Genomic DNA, 14,650 nt, shown 5'->3' with positions numbered 1-14,650 from the left:
AGCGTGTGACGCACCGTACAAGTATACTTCCGTTATTGATGTACGTTGTACTCACCGTATGCGCCGTCATCGATTTCTATGCACCAGGTCGTAGGCGTACAGGACTGGGATGACACGGCTGAGGGGGTTCATGGCGTGTCTGTCGCGTACCGGGGTGCGGTTCGGGCGGACTCTGCTTTTACGGCTGTTTTCAACTCCAGTAGCAGAAGGGTGGTACGGAGTGTCATCAACACAGATCGTACTTGCTGGGCCCGACAACTGCTGGCTGTTTACGTACGGACGGCGCGTACGGCATGACCTGGATATGAATCGTATGTATTTTTGTGTCGTATGGTGGTTTAGGATCGTACTTCATTGTACATACGGGAACGCTGTAGGTGTACGAATCGTACGGGAAAAACGCTCCGTACAGCGAATCGTGGGGGATTTTACCGGATCAAAATCGGCCCCATAATGTAAGAGTTTCATTGTTCTGATATATATATTGTTCTGTGTTGTAGATCTGGACTGAACTCTACGAGGAATTCTTGTCATTGTTTTTTATCATCATGATTTCATGTTCAAACAAATGTATCCCCTGAAGAAGGGTTCTGTTGATTTTTCTTTAGTACATTATATCTGTTTCAACTGAGTTTGATGATTTTCACGATTTAGATTGTTTAAACTTTAGACACTACGACAGACTTTTGATATAATAGTGTCTCATCAATAATCTTGTTTTTTCATGAATGTAACTATGATTTCATTTGAATGAAATTTTTGAAACACACAAAACTAACTGTTTTTCTTTGGAATACTTGTGGTAAATAATAGCTTAAATTTGTGAAGGCTTATACAGCCCATAGCTGTGCTACATGTAGTCTAAGGTTGTCCTTAGACTTCTTCTTAATTGTTCTTACCTTTGCGGGACGTGGGCTTCTTCCCCTATTACATGTAGGCACGCTAACATTCTGTTACCATACACATTATTCTTTACACACCAACTTTGATCAGTTTTACACATATCCAGGTGTGCAGATCCACCTTTCATTAACTCTAAAGCTATGCATCCTCGTTGGATACAATGGGCTACGTCCTTGACATCGGCTGATGTCAATTTTGTTTTTGATCCTCCTTTACAAATACAATAATTTCTTCAGTATGAACATGTTCTTCCTCTCCCTTCTTCAGCTCTTCCTCTTGATCAGTACAAATGCCTAATTTACACTGATGGTTCCGCTCAACTGGACTTAAGTTCTAAACCGGCTAATTCTGCAGGCTTTGCTACTGTAATAGGTACAATAGATGGAGTTTTTCATTCTTCTTCGCTTCAGACGTAGTCCCTTGGGGACTGCACAGCCCAGTTGGCCGAGTTCAGAGCTCTACTTTTAGCTCTCGGATTTCCTGATCCTGAATTGCCCAGCCTTGTTGTGTGTGACTCTTTTTATTGTGCACGGTCTTTCAATGACAATTTGTTTTTTGGGAACAAAAATGATTTTTGGGATTCTAAAGGTAGCACAATCAGGCATAAAGCACTTTCGATCTGACTGGCCACTGTAAAATATTAGATTACGATGTGAACATTACCGGCGCCATCTTGTCCCACTTAGGCCTTTGCGAGCGCGTAAGCGGCAGCTGTTTTAGACACTGTGGCCAGTTTGTAACATTGCCGATCGCCTGCGCGTCTACCCAACCCCGCAATCATCCCCCACGCACTGGCAGTCCCCAAGCACACATGCTGGAATCATAAAAACATCCTCAGCGCGACCCTGCCCCGGAGCCACTTCCCGTGCCGAGCCCACATACCCTTTCATCCCTTGCGCACGAACAGGCCCTTCAATAATCTCCTCCCCTGCACCTGGCTGCTTGATCCGATCCCAGGCCATAACCAACCCCTGCGGATACAGTTTATTGCCCCGTACAGTAGGATTCCGCCTCTCATCAAAGGAGCTGGAATTAATCAATGCCCCAACCCCATGAGATACGACCAATTGCGCGTATTTCAGCTCCTGCCGGAATGCCCAGCTGCGCAATAGCAATCACCTACTGAGACCGGGGGTGGGATACAGTACTGTTGATATGTGTGGGAATGGGCCTGAAGCGGGGATTCCAAAGATGGTTTACAATGCATCAAAGTAATGCCAGGAATGTGTTACACTGCAATAAAACATTTCAAAAACGGTATAAGAGGCCAGGCCTCCGAGAGGCAGTTAGAGCACCTCGAAACGACGCCCTGTTCGTTGGTCCTGACGTGTTTTCCCTTCGAAGAATAAATCAGTTTCCTGCTTTCCAATTTCCAACGCCGCCTCTTTATTTGATAACCACGATTGAACTAGAGGCGACTAACGCAAAGCAGTGCTTGAGGATATTTGGGGAAAATCTGCTACGTTCTTACAATTGGTGTCCCAACGCGGGGCCCATCAGCGACACGTGGGTCCAGTGAGAGAGGTCCTAACGACGGAGTGAACAACTGCAACGATCGGGAAGAGCTCCTACCCGATAGACCCTCATTTGGCAGCCGATCATCCAACCTTCACTGATTCTGAACGGACCTCTCTCGAGCGATCTACGGTCCTGACTGGGATCCCACAGGAGTGCCGCGGCAACAACGGAGAATAAAGGACGATCGGGCGCTGGAAGTGGAAGACGAGAAACAGGCCATACGGTCTGGGTAAGGTCGTGCAGCACAACTGTTTTGATTGATTGATTGATTGATTGTTTGGAAAATACTAGTATTACTATTATTTATTTGTTCGTTTAGCATTCGTTGCTACTCGGCGCATTTGGTTACTTATATTTATTGGTTCGTCTAGCCTTCGTTGCTACTCAACATATTGGTTCTCTTGAGATATTCTCTGTTTGCAAACAACGAAGAATAGAAATATTCTGTCTAGTCTTTGCAGGTAGTGAAGGATAGGTAGTGCGGACCTTTGTCCAACATTATTTGAGATCTTCACTTGTCCGATATACGTCATGCCTATCTTCTCTCCACTGATTGGAAATTGGTTCAACCCGGACCGTTTATTAGAGGTAGATCATCCAGCTCCACTGGAAGGCACCCCTAATAAGGACATGTATGTTAGATATGGACTAGTCGCCGTAGCTTACAGTAAACTATGGCATAAGAATACTAAAAAAGATCGAGAAAGTCAGTGGCCACTGATAGGATCTTTTGACCTCACAAAAATCGAGGCGCTAGAAATAGCCCTTCGCAAAAATAGAACCACGCCAACCATGCTTGATAGTCTCGGCATGTGGCGCAAAGAAACAACGCAACGTAAAAAGAGAGACGAAGCAAAAAGCGATAAATAACTACGAAAAGCAGCTCACTTAGCTGGTAAAAAGTTGGAAGAGGAAGTAAAGGAAAGAGAAAACGCAAAGAGAGAACGAGAATCAGAAACCTCAGGCCAATGCCCTGTTAGAACACCCTCAGCGCTTTACCCTGAACTACCATCAAAGCAAAGGACGGGCGATGATTTACTCCTAGGTCCCCCAATCATCTACATGCCTCCTCCTTATGCCCCTACCCACCCCTTAGTACAGCACCTAGAACCCTAGAACTTAACTGAAGGCAGTGCCAGGGCCTCTGTACCCACGGCCTCCGTGCCGACCGAGCCTCTCGTACTAAGCACCTCATCAAAAAGCACCTCAGAAAAGATTGAAACCCAAGAGAAAGAACCGGTGAGAATCCCCCGTTTGAGCACAACTGAGCGGGCCGGCATCGATAGAGTAGTAAAGACCTTAGTCGATAGGAAGGAAACCGAAGAGCATATCACAGACACATGTAGCTCGTACATTGGCAATTACAAATGACATTTCGTCGTGCATTTTTGTTATCACACCCTCACAGCGTACGAAGAAAAATATAAGGAAACAGGACCTGACTGTCTCATGGCTCTATATAGGAAGGTGGACACAGGGGATGAGAGTGAATGTAATGTAAATGAACTCTTCTCCTACACTTTAGAAGTCTTCCGCCATCTCGTAGAACAGGGACGAATAGTTAAGAGCGTCATGCCTGAGACAACTGAACCCCCGATAGAAAGATTTGACAACATGATGCCCATAAAAGAAGCTGCCCCCTACTGGGTTCCCCCAAGAGGATCGGGAACTAATGATGACATAAATCACCAGGACGCAAAAGGAAGAGTAGTTTACAACTGGATGTATCAGCCTTGGGATAGACAGGACATCCTGACGTTCCGCAAATCCTTGCCGGACTTGCGAAAGAATCCCACCGCGTTCTATACGGAACTAGGTACCGCTTTGGGATCAACGATCATGACCCTTGCCGATATTGACTTGTTCTTTGGGCTATGTCTGCCAGCTGACGTGTGGAAGCAAATCCAGAAAGTCGACCACACTGATTTGTTCGGGCATACCTGGGAACAATCCGGCAACCTAGATAAACAACGAAACCCTGGACAGAAACCCCTAAAAGCAATATAAGACCTCCCAGATAAAATCGTGCAAAAAGTAAAAATTTCTAATCCCCGAGAAAAAGGTAGACTGGTCTATAGTGACAGCTTGCCACCAAAAACCCCAAGAAGATGTCTCCGAATACTTCTCCCAGTTCGAAATGGTGTTTTCCGATTACAGTGGACAGGACATGACCACTGCGACCGGACATCACTTGTTCGTACAAAATGATGTTAAAGGTTTGTTGCCGGACGTTTCGCAGAAATTGCAAACTAGTGAAAGCAGTTGGGCTGCCTCAAAACCCGCGACCATCCTCCAAATGGCTCAGTATTATGAGCACCAAAAGAATGAAAGCGATAGAGCTTCCGAAAGGAAAAAGAAGTATTTAAAAGAACGGGTTATGATAGCCCAATTACAAGGCATGAGTATAGGGAAAGAACAGTACAAGGGAGGTTATCAACAGAATACCCCTAGATTTCCACCGCCCCGAAGCAATGCACTCGCACCCTACGCTGGACGTAGAGACTTAGGCGAGAACCAATTTGCTTTTTGTAAAGAGTACGGGCATTGGAAGTCTTAATGTCCGGTCCTGTTAGAAATGAATAGGAACAAAGAAGCAAGAGAACTAGCGAATGGACCGAGAAATAGAGGATGTGGACGAGGGTACACAAACGACACTAGTGACGAAAGGCCAGGTAGAACGAATACATTTGACCGTCCCCGACAGAATCAGTACCAACAGTCTGACTGCGACAATGCATACGACTACGCATAGGACTGCCAAGGGCAAGGGAGGGATCCAGTCGAGCTCTATGTTGACCAGTAAGGCCCTTATGTTACCACAAAGGTCCTAGGCATGAAGTCTCCATTTCTGGTAGATACAGGAGCAACACGTAGAGCATTAACCAAACAAATGATTCCAAGGGCACCCTTGTCTGGTTGACACGTGACATCATAGGATTTCATGGTACGCCCTCCACCAACCCCTTGTCCAAACAGATCCCTTTTGATCTTGAAGACAATGTCGTTGACACAACATTTCTCCTCTCCTCCAATACCCCAGACGCCATTATGGGTCTTGACTTGCTGGAGTATTTTCGAGCAACTATTAGATGCTCGCCCGACGGAGTCCGAGTCCTCCTATATGACAACCCTGGCCTACTCAGATCTTGCCCTCCACGACGCATGTACCCCATTGCTGGCGCAGACATATCCCTACTTGATACCTTGCCATCGCATTTATGGGTGAAAGCTGACTCAGACGTAGGACGAATGATGATAGACCCAGTGCATGTGACTGTACGACAGGACGCAACCCTTCCGAAAGTACCCCAGTACAAGATATCACCAGAAGGCGAGAATGCACTAATTGAAATAATACAGTCGCTAGTAGATGCAGGAGTAGTAGAAGAAGTAGTTAGCAACATCTGCAAAAGCCCAATTCTAAGATCATCAAAAGACAGGGAGAGGGAGACGAGAAAGCATACCGCTTCATTGTCGACCTACGAGAGGTCAACAAGATAGTTGTGCCACAGTACCCTGTAGTCTCTGACATCACCACCATCCTGACCCTGATCCCTTCCACTGCCACCATCTTCACTGTCATCGACCTCAAAAACGCCTTCTTCTCCACACCCAGACAGCCGCTATCTCTTCGGATCTACCCTAAGATCCCCCTATAGATTCTGTCGAGCACCCCAGGGGTACACCGAAAGTCCGAGTATCTATAGCCAGGCACTCAAGAGAGAGTTACAGGCAGTTCAATTACCGGACGGAGTGGTGTTAATACAGTATGTCGATGATATCCTTTTAGCAGCCGACACCACTCCACTTGCAGTCACAGCCACCATCCAGCTCCTACACTTCCTTGCAGAGAATGGTCACAAAGTTTCCCGAAAGAAGTTGCAGTTTTGTAAATCCCAAGTGACATATCTAGGACACCTCTTATCAAAGGAAGGAAGGAAACTCACACCTGACAGAATTCAGACTATCCTAGATACTCCCATCCCTAAAAACCAGAAGCAAGTCCGCTCTCTGGTCGGCCTCACCTCATTCTGTCGACAGTGGTTGCCGAACTTTAGTCTCATTGTTAAACCCCTACTTTCCCTCCTAGCCAAAGATGTTCCCTTTCCACTCCATTGGACCCCTGAATGCCAGACCGCGTTCAAAGAATTGCGAGACGCCCTTTGTTCGGCACCCGTTCTAGGAACCCCAAACTACTCCAAACCATTCTCCCTTTTCACACACGAAAGAGAGGGATGTACATTATCCGTCCTGACCCAATCGATTGGCCCCAAACAGTGCCCTTGCGCCTATTTCTCAGCCACTCTTGACCCCGTAGCCAGAGCATTACCAGCTTGCCTACGAGCTGTCGCAGCCGCAGCAGTCTAGATACGACAGAGTGAAGGAATTGTGCTTTCCAACTCCCTTACAGTGTTAGTACCCCATGCTGTTGACACCCTCCTGAACCAAACCAAGACCCAACACCTGACTAGTGCACGACTGACCGGGTATGTGCTGACCCTATTGGCCCCACACATTACTCTGAAACGATGCACCACTCTGAACCCAGCAACCGTGTTACCACTGCCTGAAAACGACCCTAATGTAACTCCCCTATATGACTGTGTGACCCTCACCGATGAACAGACAAAGAGTAGAGTAGACCTCCGAGACACTGCCTTCCCAGAACCTGACGGAGAACTATGGGTAGATGGCTCATGCATCAAACTCCCCGATGGCACCACCTCAGCCGCATATGCCGTCACCACAGCCCGAACCATTATTGAAACAGCCCGAATTGCCCAGCGATCCGCACAGGCGGCAGAACTGATTGCCCTCACACGAGCATGTATCTTACCAGCAGGGACGACTGTAAACATTTACACGGACAGCCAGTATGCCTTCGGGGTAGTTCACCATTTCGGACTCCTTTGGAGGGAGAGAGGATTCCTGACCTCACATGGCACATCGATCTTACATGGAGATCTACGGAGATCTAATCTCCGCCCTGACCGAAGCAGTCCTCCACCCCAAACAACTAGCAGTAATCAAATGCCAGGCACACAAGAAGGTAACGGACATTATAGGACAGGGAAATGCACTAGCTGACGTTACTGCCCGAGCCACAGCTGAAAACAGAACGACGACACGGATGTATGTGACCAGGTCACAAGCAGAGAAATGGACAGATGCTAGGACCACTATTAGGGATATCCAGCTGACGAGTACACCACACGAACTGACTGAATGGGCTCGGGTGGGTCTAAAAGACGATGAAGGCTGCTGGAGGAAAAAGGACAAAGACAAATGGCTGTTACCCAATGCATATCTGATCCCCATATTGACTATGGCACACTTACCGGCACACATTGGTTCCGCTCCCATGACCGAACTGATCACTAGAGTATGGCATAATGACAGGATAGCAGACTCAGCGAAACGCCTAGTTCAGCAATGCATGATATGCCTGCAGCACAATCCAGGGAAAGGGACAGTAGTACCACGGGGAGGGTTTGGAGTCCCCGACCATCGTTTGAAGTCCTCCAAATGGATTACATACAGTTAGAAAGATACCATGGGCTGAAATACATCCTAGTTATTGTATGTGCATTCAGAAAATGGGTAGAAGCTTACCCCACCCGTGACAACATTGCCACCACTACTGCAAAGGTGTTGTTAAAAGAGTTTTTCCCACGCTACGGCCTTTGCCGAATTTTATGGAGCGACAATGGCCCCCACTTCGTAGCTGAAGTTATCCAACTCATATTGAAAGGGTTGGGAGTAAGACAAAAGTTCCACGCAGTTTTCCATCCCCAATCTGCAGGCCTGGTCGAAAGGCACAACGCCACACTAAAGCTGAAGCTAGCAAAGATAGTTGCCACCACAGAACTGAAATGGCCTGACGCCCTCCGTCTGGCATTGCTATCAATGCGTTCCACCCCAACCAGACACCACTTGGCTCCGTACGAGGTTGTCTTTGGCCGGCCAATGAACATATGTGCCGCGTCGAAGCCGACATCCATCCACGATGTCCCGGACATCCTAATGTCTGATTACTTGCATAACCTTACCAAAGAACTAACTGTTATTCACCAACAGGTGCAGCAAGCCATACCAGACACATCCAGGGGCCCCGGACACAACATCAAACCTGGGGACTACATCCTGATAAAGAACTTTCAAAGATCGAAGAGTCTGGAACCCAGGTGGACGGGCCCCTGGCAAGTCCTGATCACCACCCGAACTGCACTTCGAGTGGAAGGGAAAAAGAATTGGCTACATGCTCACCATTGTAGAAGAATATCACCGACCCTGGCGACGAATGAAAACGTGGACACCCAAGAAGAGCTCCTGAACAAAGACAGACCAGCTCTGAGTTGTTACCCAGAATCAGAGACGCTTGAATTGGCAGAATTTCCCGATCCCACTGTACCATCCAGAAAAGGGTACAACTTGCGACAAAAGGAGAGTGTCTCGACAAAGCAGACCACTAACTGAGTCAAAAATCTCAGAACGGTAGCTAACACTACAAAGGCTACCAGGAGAGACGCCAGACAAAGTATGTGGTCCTGCCAGTCACCGAGCCTCTTGAAGGTGATGGAAGATCCCGGACAACCGAAGACCCACCGCAAAGACCCCAAGACTGCCAAACTGCATAGCACAAAGACAATTGTACTTTTCATCATATCTCTCATCTGCCTCTTGCTAATGGTCACAGTCTGGATCATAGAAGAGAGCACTCCTGCTCACCAGACAATTTCACCCACTATGCAGCCCACCACCAAGAAAGAACATTATCTGGTCTCACTATCACCCCATCTCCGAGAAAGACGCAAAGAATTTTGGAACAACTCATTTGTACAACTGCTGTATCAACACAACCTTGCTGCCAATACCACAAACTGTTGGATCTGTGGGCTGCTACCACATGCCACCGAACAGTCCATTCCCTTCATCCCTTCACCCTTCTCTGTTCATGGGTCCTGCCTTGCCTGGCTAATGCTCCTGCAAGAGAGCTACAAGGACAATGCTAAATCCGACGGAACAATCACACAGTTCTACAACGAGTTCTGGCTTAACAGAACTGGACGAACCTCTGCTCCCTTTTGCCCTCTGACCTCAAACACTACATTTCAAATGAACATTCCGGAAAAAGAACTAATCGAAATGCAAGTGTTCAACAACCCAGCCAGACCCACCTTCCCATATCTACGAAAACGGACTGCTGCAACTTTGACTGTGGCCATATCTGTGGCGAACGTCTCAGGCCTTATTTGCAATGAGGGCCGTGGGACGAAAAACGTGGGCCACAGCTCCTGCCCCATCAAAAGGACTCTGAACACTGCCGATCCCCCTTCATTTGTTGCATCACCAAAAATGTATTTTGTCTGCAGCACAAAGGCCTACACCTGGCTCTCAAAAGGCTGGGGGGCACATGCTACATCGCTTTTGTCCTTCCTCCAACATACGTGGTACCAGCAGCCTATCACAGACAGAAACGCTCGAAGGACACAGAGCAAGCAGACTCCACCTCATCACAGTTCCTCGATGCTGCAAAAGAACTCATCCCTTTCTGGGGTCCGAAGTCAAACAGTTGAGCCATCCGTCATCTGACCCCAGCAGTCGAAACAGCTTTGAACATCACGGCTGGCATCCTCACTAACAATACAGCTGAGCTGCAGGCGGTCCGCCTTGTGGCTTTACAGAACCGCCTTGTGCTCGACGTGGTACTGGCGGATTGTGGAGGGGCATGCCGCATCATCGGTGCCAGCTGTTGCACCTTCATCCCAGACTATTCACCTTCCATCTACAAAGCAATAGAACACCTTCATAAACTATCATCGGAGATCCACCATGAACAAGAAGGCTGGACACTTGGAGGCTGGTTTTGGAACATTTTGAAAGACTGGGGTTGGAAACTGTTGATAATAATATTGGTGCTAGTCTTAATAATATGTGGGTGCTGCCTAGGGATACAATGCATACCGCCCTTGTGCTCTCTTTTTGTGAATTTGATATGCCCTAGGGCTTTGGACACTAAATTTGAAAATATGAAAGCATTGTACGACAAAGAAATACACAGTATTATGAACATTGACATAGATTGACAAGATGTCGTGGCATGTTCAAAGGAAGGACTGTTAAATATTAGATTACGATGTGAACATTACCGGCGCCATCTTGTCCCACTTAGGCCTTTGCGAGCGCGTAAGCGGCAGCCATTTTAGACACTGTGGCCAGTTTGTAACATTGCCGATCGCCTGTGCGTCTCCCCGACCCCGCAATCATCCCCCACGTGCTGGCAGCCCCCAAGCACACATGCTGAAATCATAAAACATACTCAGAGCGACCCTGCTCCGGAGCCACTTCCCGTGCCGAGCCCACATACCCTTTCATCCCTTGCGCACGAACAGGCCCTTCAATAATCTCCTCCCCTGCATCTGGCTGCTCGATCCGATCCCAGGCCATAACCAACCCATGCGGATACAGTTTATTGCCCCGTACAGTAGGATTCCGCCTCTCATCAAAGGAGCCGGAATTAATCAATGCCCCAACCCCATGAGATCCGACCAATTGCGCGTATTTCAGCTCCTGCCGGAATGCCTAGCTGCGCGATAGCAATCACCTACTGAGACCGGGGGTGGGATACAGTACAGTACAGTACTGTTGATATGTGTGGGAATGGGCCTGAAGCGGGGATTCCAAAGATGGTTTACAATTAAGCATGGGCGGATTTTGCGGATCCACGATTCGCGGATTTAGCGGATCCACGGATCGTGGATCCGCAAAATCCGCCTATTTAGCGGATTCAGCGGATTTGCGGATTGGGGGCGGGGCTTCCTCGAGTGTGTGGGCGGGGCCAAACGGACGGGGCTTCCACGCGAGCGCACATGCCTCTTGTGTGTCTAAAAGGTCAGAGACCGATCAGAGCAGCATCGATGGGATATTTGGGAAGAAGGCACATCTGCCCAGCCTCCCAACGCTCACGATTTTTTTTGGGCTGATGAATGAGTCACTACATTTGCGCTTCAACTAGTTCCAGCGACCAAGTGTGTGTTACTATGCAATCGCGCCGAAGTGCGCAGGGGTCCCTTTAGTGAAATGTCCATCATAGTGGGTAAATGGCGGGAAGACGGTGCACACCTCGAGTGTGTGGGCGGGGCCAAACGGACGGGGCGTCCATGCGAGCATGCCTCTTGTGTGTATAAAAGGGCAGAGACCGATCAGCAGATTAATTTTTGGGCTGATCAATGAGTCACTGAATTAAAGCTTCAACTAGGGCACATGCTTTATTGATATCTGCAAGTGTTTCCTGTTGAGGTTTATTTTTTTGTGCCAGGACCGTCGTGCCCGAATGAACCCTGCCCTTCATATTTACTCAAGAAGACACCACCGTTGAAATAATTTACGATGGCGCCGGCAAGCTGCCAGCGCCATCCTGCAATAGTTACTTAATTAGCTTCAACAGGAAGCTCCAACTGTTAAAATAAAGCAGGCGCTCGAGCCCCTGCTGTATCTTATCTATTAGAGCTTCCTGTCGAAGCTAATTAAGTAACCATTTGAGGATGGCGCTGGCAGCTTGCCGGCGCCATCGTAAATTATGCAGGCTTGAACTTTTGACCGCAAAATCCGCTCCGATCGCGGATTGCGGATTCTCGGTAAATCCGCGAGAGTTCGCGGATCGCGGATTTACCGAAAATCCGCAAAATCCGCGATCGGAGCGGATTTTGCGCTCATGCTTATTTACAATGCATCAAAGTAATGCCAGGAATGTGTTACACTGCAATAAAACATTTCAAAAACGGTGTAAGAGGCCAGGCCTCCGAGAGGCAGTTAGAGCACCTCGAAACAACGCCCTGTTCGTTGGTCCTGACGTATTTTCCCTTCGAAGAATAAATCAGTTTCCTGCTTTCCAATTTCCAGTGCCCGCCTCTTTATTTGATAACCACGATTCGAGAAAGATCCAGAAAGTCAGTGGCCACTGATAGGATCTTTTGACCTCACAAAAATCGAGGCGCTAGAAATAGCCCTTCGCAAAAATAGAACCACGCCAACCATGCTTGATAGTCTCGGCATGTGGCGCAAAGAAGCAACGCAACATAAAAAGAGAGACGAAGCAAAAAGCGATAAAGAACTACAAAAAGCAGCTCACTTAGCTGGTAAAAAGTTGGAAGAGGAAGTAAAGGAAAGAGAAAACGCAAAGAGAGAACGAGAATCAGAAACCTCAGGCCAATGCCCTGTTAGAACACCCTCAGCGCTTTACCCTGAACTACCATCAAAGCAAAGGACGGACGATGATTTACTCCTAGGTCCCCCAATCATCTACATGCCTCCCCCTTATGCCCCTACCCACCCCTTAGTACAGCACCTAGAACCCTAGAACTTAACTGAAGGCAGTGCCAGGGCCTCTGTACCCACGGCCTCCGCGCCGACCGAGCCTCTCGTACTAAGCACCTCGTCAAAAAGCATTGCGCGTATTTCAGCTCCTGCCGGAATGCCCAGCTGCGCGATAGCAATCACCTACTGAGACCGGGGGTGGGATACAGTACTGTTGATAGGTGTGGGAACGGGCCTGAAGCGGGGATTCCAAAGATGGTTTACAATGCATCAAAGTAATGCCAGGAATGTGTTACACTGCAATAAAACATTTCAAAAACTGTATAAGAGGCCAGGCCTCAGAGAGGCAGTTAAAGCACCTCGAAACGACGCCCTGTTCGTTGGTCCTGACGTGTTTTCCCTTCGAAGAATAAATCCGTTTCCTGCTTTCCAATTTCCAGCGCCCGCCTCTTTATTTGATAACCACGATTGAACTAGAGGCGACTAACGCCAAGCAGTGCTTGAGGATATTTGGGGAAAATCTGCTACGTTCTTACAATTGGCGTCCCAACGCGGGGCCCATCAGCGACACGTGGGTCCAGTGAGAGAGGTCCTAACGACGGAGTGAAAGACTGCAACGATCGGGAAGAACTCCTGCCTGATAGACCCTCATCTGGCAGCCAATCATCCAACCTTCACTGATTCTGAACGGACCTCTCTTGAGCGATCTACGGTCCTGACTGGGATCCCACAGGAGTGCCGCGGCAACAACGGAGAATAGAGGACAATCGGGCCCTGGAAGTGGAAGACGAGAAACAGTCCATACGGTCCGGGTAAGGTCGTGCAGCACGACTGTTTTGATTGATTGATTGATTGATTGTTTGGAAAATACTAGTATTACTTATATTTATTTGTTCGTTTAGCGTTCGTTGCTACTCAGCGCATTTGGTTACTTATATTTATTAGTTCGTCTAGCCTTCGTTGCTACTCGACATATTGGTTCTCTTGAGATATTCTCTGTTTGCAAACAACGAAGAATAGAAATATTCTGTCTAGTCTTTGCAGGTAGTGAAGGATAGGTAGTGCGGACCTTTGTCCAACATTATTTGAGATCTTCACTTGTCCGATATACGTCATGCCTATCTTCTCTCCACTGATTGGAAATTGGTTCAACCCGGACCGTTTATTAGAGGTAGATCATCCAGCTCCACTGGAAGGCACCCCTAATAAGGACATGTATGTTAGATATAGCCTAGTCGCCGTAGCCTACAGTAAACTATGGCATACGAATACTAAAAAAGATCGAGAAAGTCAGTGGCCACTGATAGGATCTTTTGACCTCACAAAAATCGAGGCGCTAGAAATAGCCCTTCGCAAAAATAGAACCACGCCAACCATGCTTGATAGTCTCGGCATGTGGCGCAAAGAAGCAACGCAACATAAAAAGAGAGACGAAGCAAAAAGCGATAAAGAACTACAAAAAGCAGCTCACTTAGCTGGTAAAAAGTTGGAAGAGGAAGTAAAGGAAAGAGAAAATGCAAAGAGAGAACGAGAATCAGAAACCTCAGGCCAATGCCCTGTTAGAACACCCTCAGCGCTTTACCCTGAACTACCATCAAAGCAAAGGACGGACGATGATTTACTCCTAGGTCCCCCAATCATCTACATGCCTCCTCCTTATGCCCCTACCCACCCCTTAGTACAGCACCTAGAACCCTAGAACTTAACTGAAGGCAGTGCCAGGGCTTCTGTACCCACGGCCTCCGCGCCGACCGAGCCTCTCGTACTAAGCACCTCGTCAAAAAGCATTGCGCGTATTTTCAGCTCCTGCCGGAATGCCCAGCTGCGCGATAGCAATCACCTACTGAGACCGGGGGTGGGATACAGTACTGTTGATATGTGTGGGAACGGGCCTGAAGCGGGGATTCCAAAG

This window comes from Lissotriton helveticus, chromosome 7 (genome assembly GCF_964261635.1).
Source record: "Lissotriton helveticus chromosome 7, aLisHel1.1, whole genome shotgun sequence".
Classification (NCBI taxonomy): Eukaryota; Metazoa; Chordata; class Amphibia; order Caudata; family Salamandridae; genus Lissotriton; species Lissotriton helveticus.
This window is presented reverse-complemented; position numbering follows the sequence as displayed.